This window comes from Miniopterus schreibersii (assembly GCF_964146895.1).
Source record: "Miniopterus schreibersii genome assembly, chromosome: 7".
Lineage (NCBI taxonomy): Eukaryota > Metazoa > Chordata > Mammalia > Chiroptera > Miniopteridae > Miniopterus > Miniopterus schreibersii.
The window spans coordinates 74,305,248-74,312,467 of NC_138108.1; positions in this window are offsets into that span (position 1 = coordinate 74,305,248).

Here is a 7,220-nt window from a genome sequence, read left to right on the forward strand (position 1 = left end):
AACTTATATGCTAAACAGGACTTCTTCTGAATAACTCTGATTTATGGAGCACCTCCATGTGACCTTACTGTGAGGAATATCACTGCACATTTTAGATTTGCAGAAATGAAAATATTCAATGAAAACAAGATACCATTTTCAGCCATCAAACTGGCAAAAATTAGAAAGCTTGAAGCAGCAGAAGTTGGCAGGCATTTGGAAGAATAGATTCTCTCATACTTTGCTGACGGGTACATAGGTCGCTACCACATTTGGGGAGGTTATCTGGCAATAAAATAATATTAAAATGTTCACAATCTTTAAATTCATCCTTTGCACTTTTAAAATTTTACCATACTGAGGAAAAAAAGCACCAGTGGTTAGGAACATAACTATAAGAATATTTGTCTTAGCACTTTTTAAAGTGGGAAAACCTAATTTTCCACAAATAAGTAGCATTCAAGCAAACCATAGAAGACCTAGGTTTTGCAACATTCTTGGGAGACATGTAAAAGAAAGTAAAGAATGTGTATTGGAGCATAGCCAGGCGTGGCTCAGCAGTTGAGCATTGACCTAGGAGCCAGGAGATCTCGGTTTGATTCTCAGTCAGGGCACATGCCCGAGTTGTGGGCTCGATCCCCAGTTGGGGGCATGCAAGAGGCAGTCGATCAATGACTCTCTCATTATTGATGTTTCTATCTCTCTCTCACCCCCTTCCTCTCTGTGAAATCAATAAAGATATTTTTTTAAAAAGAATGTGGATTGGAGGAGAGTGTGCATAGCATCTCTTGATATCATAATACTTGAGACAGTTTTGTCAGAAAAAAGAAAGAGAAAATATCTATGTATGCTTTTTCCTACGTATGCATAAGTTTAGAAGTGTGAAGAATGGGAGATGCCACCCGAATAATAATGGCTACATCCATGTGTGTAAGGCGGGGCCTAGATGGAAAGGGTTGCTGGAATGAAGGTCACTTATTTTCTCTGAATATTTGTAGTGTGAAGACTTGTCACAGCAGCCATGATTTTCATCTGTAATTTTTAAATCAAGCAAAAGAAATAAAAGTTAATAATTTATCATAACAGATAAGGGAACCAAATCTAATAATTTTTAAATTTCCACATATAAATAGGAAATAATTAATGCGGTATTTGAATCCAAATCTGCATGATTCCAAAGCCTTCTCAGTTGTTCCACGAACACTTCCTCTGGCCTTGCGAAATACACCCTCGAAGGGAACAGGTAGAGTGGGTAGATTTGGGCTGGAAGCGCATTCCAGCTCTTTTGGAAATCACAGTCATGTGAAACCATTTGTTTCATGTTGGATTCATCTTGCCCACTGGTGAGGAATCAGGAAGAGTATACTCAGTCTGCTGATGGCCTTTTCTGTGACATTATCCATAATTAGCCATGCCCAGCAGTGTCCAGGGATGCTAGAATAATGCGCCATTTGGAGCAGGTATAGAAAACGATTGCCCAGCACCGAGGAGATAGAAGGAAGAGACACTGCTCACTGTCACTTCCACTCACTTATAGGGCCAGAGTTTCCTTTGGGGCAAAAGGAAAAAAACCGGAGTTTGTGAGGCAGCTGAGCAGGTAGAGCCATGAGCTCAGGTATCCGCTGTATGTAAACCACACCCGACCGCACACCCATCAGCCTTCCTTGGGCGGGGCTTGAAAAGGATGATACCACGTGAAGTGTGTTTATCCAGTGGTTTGCTTTTTCTGTAAATGCTGTCCTGTGGGAAAAGAGAAGCCCATGCTTCATAAACAGCTTTAGAAGCTGATGAGAAAAGCAGTAAGCCTCTGTGAAAAGTCCTGCAGTGTAACATCTCCCCAGGGCACTCATTTTAGGAGCATCACCATGCAAAGTGAATTAAGTCCTCTGCATAGAGCAGCCACCTGGTGCTTCGGGTTGATAACCATGATCCCTGGAGGCAGAGGCTTTCTGCAGCCCAGCATCGACCCAGGGGATGGCAGGGCTTCCTGAGCTCGATGCCCAGGGACCTGGGCATGCCCTTCGGGTGAAAGGTGACCAAGGCATTCCCTGGTGGTGAAAGGCATGGCCTGCATGGTACATTGATCTGGGCAGCTCTGAGAGGGCATGGGATGGGAAGACACGAAAAAGCAAAGTTGTCACAGAAATGATTTTAAAGCTACGGTAACTAGACATGAGAGCACTAGATCAAGGGCAGCAGGCATCCATAACAAAGTGTGCATGGAGCCCAAGTCAGAAAATGCAGGGAGGTCCACGCAAGCCGGTGGCAACCTCACCTTGCATTCCGAGTAAGAAAGTGAGGAAGCGAAATGAATCCGTGGAGACTGCAAGGCCTCCAGGCCAAGTCTGAAATGCAAGCGGTCGCATTTCCCCTCCTCTGTTCTTTTAATCAAGCCGCCTCACTTCCCCTCGGATTATCATTTGTAACTCACGCAGTTACCGGCTCCTAAGGGGTTCACGAAAGCAGCAGCCCTGTCGTGTAGAAACAAGCTTTTGCACTGTGCTTTTTCCAAATATAATCCCGAAATGGCTCCTGCTGTTATCCAGGAAATGAAATCTTTGCAGACGCCAGAAAGCATAGAGAAATATCAAACCCAGCTAAATATCTGGCACACTTAATTATAATTTCTAAAAATGTCTTTGCTCTTGTCTTTACGATGAAGACTTAAAGGTCAACAAACAAGTGTTATTTTCAGGAATTGAACAATTAAGCAACCTTCCAGCCAATGTCAGATATCAACTGTTTCCATAGTCCCATGTAATTAGAGATCATTCTCATAAAGAAATTTTTCTTCCCTCAAATAACTCCTGCCCTTAAAATATATCACATTTACATCTCTCATTTCATGTTTTTGGTTAGTTTCTATTTGATTTTAAGTTTCTCATCCAACATTTCTAATAGGGAGACTAGCCTCTCTCTCTCTCTTTCTGTCTCTCTATAATATATATATATAGTGTTTTATTTTATTATTTTATCTTATTCTTTTATTTTTTGTGAGGGCACAGATTTGTCCTAAGTCACACAGAAGAATAGTGGGAAAGTGAAAATAGAAGCAGGACTTCTTGAGTCTTCATCTGATGCTTTTCTCACCAGTTCACACTGAATTCTGAGTCTTCTCCCTCACTCCACCGCATCTTCTAGCAGGTGGTTCCTGGAGTGACCAGGTTTTTGGCGTTAAACATTTAAATAGTCACCAAATGCAGAGAAGCCACAGAGGCACGTGCACATGCAGAAAAGAACTGCCCTGTGAAGGCCACTGGCGAACTGAAAGGAAACCCCGCCTAGAACAGGTTTTCTCTTGGACACATTCATCTTGTGGCCCACAGAGAGGACAGGGGAGCATCTGCTTCTGAGAATGCCAAGGGACAGAACCGGGAAAAGAGGCTCAAAGTGTTCCCAAGCTAGCAAGTCACACAAGGTCCTTCTTGGCTCTCTCTGCTTGTGCTGGGTTATCTGTAAGTTCAAAGAACACACTCCCCATCCTCAGGGGTTCAGGCCTGGCCGTGGACAAGTCTGAGAGCACTGACAGGCCCTTCAGGGCAGACAAGCAAACAGAAAGGCTAATGGGCCCAGGGACAGAGCTCAGAGATCCTTGCACACACCAGGCAGAAACCAACATCTGTTTTTAAAGTTCTCTTTATCTCGGGGTTACAACTCCTAAGGTAGAAATGAAAAAACTTCTGTGAAACAGCTACCTTTGTCTACACAAGAGTCCCAACCTTTTCAAGTATGAAAGCTCCTTTGTAAAATCGACCCATGACACTAGTTGTTTTCAGCTATGGGTTAACTGAAAGAATACATTGGGACCGAATAACTAATAATATTTTTAACTAAATATTTATAAAATTAATCACAAGAAAATCTACATACAGTTGATAAACTGTACAATGTCAGGGTAAAATACTGTATTTATTCAGGCTAAAAATCTGTTTTATTTTTTTATTTTATTTTTTTAAATATATCTTTATTGATTTCAGAGAGAGGAAGGGAGAGGGAGAGAGAGAGGTAGAAACATCAATAAAGAGAGCATCATTGATCGGCTGTAGCCCACAACCCCCGGCATGTGCCCTGACCGGGAATCGAACCCTGATCGCCTGGATCCTAGGTCGATGCTTAACCACTGAGCCACTCCCAGCCGGGCTGTTTTATTTTTAATGAAAAGAAAGAAAAGGACATGTGATGGGATAAAACGTGGAGCTTTTCTTCATTGTCTTTGTTTTCCTTCATTCTTACCCCCTTAGTCCATGCTTCCAGAGAGTACTGGTCATTATACTGGGGGTGGTGGTGTCAGGAGTAAATATAGAATTGAGACACAGAAGTCCAATTTTTGAATTGTAGGTTTTACATTTTTCACTTTTCACTATGGAAATCTTCAAGTGTTTTCAAAAGAACATTAGAAATGATCTTTCTGTAGATATCACCCAGCTTCAACACCTAGATACATTTGCCAGTCTGTTGGTTCACAGCCTCAGTAGTTCCCTGGGTGAAATCTGAAACTGGGCCCCGTAAACAGAGGGCAAGGAGGGACCAAAGGAAAAGTGGATCTCTGCACTCATCTGTCAGAATCTTAAAAGTTTACGTAGAAGCCCGAGAAGGGGTCAGTCTCATACACAACCCAGAAGGTCTCAACAATGCATTACACTCTCAAGGCTGCATCTTTGCAACAGCTCCACTGTGGGAACGATGGACAGAACATACATTCCAGGTACAAAGTGGAGGTAAGAAGCCTCCAATTGCTAGGTTTCACCAGCAGTCATGTGCTCTCAGTTGGGATCTAGAAGTGAGCAAAGATCAGAATATGGAAAAGGGTATTTAGAAAGGTCTGCTTAAGATGTCAGTCTGGGCCCAGCTGGGTATGGCTCAGCAGTTGAGCGTCCACCTGGGATCCAGGCGATAAGGGTTAGATTCCTGGTCAGGGCACATGCCCGGTTGCAGGGTAGGCAGCCGATCAATGACTCTCTCATCATTGATGTTTCTATCTCCCTCTCTTCCCCTCCTTTCCTCTCTCTGAAATCAATAAAGATATGTTTAAAAAAAAAAAAAAAGATGTCAGTCTGGGCCAAGTGCTTGGAGGACAGAGGGACAGAACTCTCAGCAGATATTCACGGGAAGAGTGATAACAGCCATGAACCACAACTCTCCAAATTTACTTCTCAGCAGGTAGTCTCCCCAGCACTTACCTGCCCATACAGGAGGTGATCCCATTAAAGAAGCAGTTTTTCTATTTTCCCCATGGAGATCACTTTTTTAAATGCATTTTGGTCAACTTGAACATATAAATATTAATTTTTTATGTATCTAGAAGAAATCACCAAATGCCCACTTATAATAATGTTTAATTTATTATTTACATGTGCACATTTAAAATCACAAATAATAATTTTCTGTTTCCATATTTATTCACATTCTGGACATGCACCTTTAACATAGGTAATGACCTCTGGTGGCACATCACTGTTTTTTTATAAATCTAAAAGTATTGTATCCCAAGGCATATCACTCTCACTTCCATCTACGTTGTTTGAAATGCAGGATGTTTTTAATCTAATACAACACTGTGTTGCTGAAGATAAATTTTTATCCCAAGTCCCAACCATCCTTCTGTAAAACTTTTGTTGCTATTTTTTTTCTACTTTGTAATTGGTAAAGAATTTTGACCTCTTCAACATAATCATTTGTGTTTTTGCTTTTCAAAGATGTTTATTAAAAGCATACTTATTCTAACCACTAACACAATTACGAGCTAATGCCTACAGGAAACTAAGATAAAACTGTATTAAATTTATTTATTTTTTTAAACAACTCTGCCAGATGATCTCCATAAGCATCCCAAATTATTAATTACACCTTGTATTTGGACACATGTAAATGATTCCTTCTCCCCTTCAGACCTAGCAGCCCAAGAAAGCAAAGAAGAGAAAATAATACATTTGAGTAATATTAAAGTCTGAAATAAGTAAGGAGAAATCATTGAATTTGACTGATATTTCATAGAAATAACTAAATTAAAGATTTTGGTATTAAGCATAATGGAGATTCTAGATAAAAATTAGGATATTACCAAAAAAAATTTCACTTTTCACAAATCAATATACGGCTGTAAAATCTGTAACTACTCTATATACAGTTGGGTGATTACAATAGAGTAATTAATAAAATCTGAGTCAGTGTAATGAAGATCTATTGAGTTCCTCTTAAGTTCTAGAGGACACTGAGCAGGGCACTGAGCATAGAAAGATGACAAGACAAAGCCAGTTCTTGCAAAAGTCCCTCATTAAGGTTTTTGATATTCTAATTATATCCTGTCTTTCTTAACACCATCTTAACATCAGACACTAATTCTAGATTAATGCATTTGGCTGCTTTCATAAATATTTTCAGAAATATCAGTGCCTACCCTTTAGTCTCACCCAACTCATTCATTGTAACTATTGCTAATAGAGATAGTAATTGATTAAATTAAGATTTCACTTTAATGCAATAAGTTAATCATTAACTCACTAGTCTAAGTTCATTGCAAATATTACTACTTCTTCAGGTAATGGAAATAAAGTGCATGAGGAGATGTTTTTTAGAACAAAAACATGATGTGTTAGCTAAGCCTCAGTTTTCCTCATCTTTAATTAAAGCTAATAAAAATATCCATCTTAAAGAATTGTTGAAAGGATTAAATGAGAAAATTCATACAAAGCAATTAGTAAAATGGCTATTCATCATAATTGCTCATATGACAGTGTTGTAATTCTTGTAGACAAGAGTAGTTATCTAGAGTAGTTGTTATTTTTTTTTTGAGGTTATGTTTGTTACATGGTCTACAGAAGTTTCCATGAATCTGGGATTATGGCTGCATTGCTCAATCTACTCTTCTTTCTCGCTGGCATTTGGATCTGTTCATCAGACCAGGGAATTTCAGTCTGACAAGCCAACTTTTCTCATGAAATCAAATCCATCATCACTTAGAATAAGGGATATGTTTTGAAGCTTAATTAATGAAAGCATTTCATTTGTGGTCAAATGAAGTAGAAATGGTAGTAGTGTGTTTATTCCAGGGATATGAATTCAATGTTTTGATCTTAAATATATGTGGAATCTGAAAAGCCAAGTAGCTGGAAACTCTGTGTAAAGTATATATAATCCCTATTGCTGACACTAATTTTTAAAAAAGAATAGCAGTCAATTTATAAAACAAAATTACATACAGAAGCATTTGTAGTAGAGAACTATAATAAATTTCAGTCATT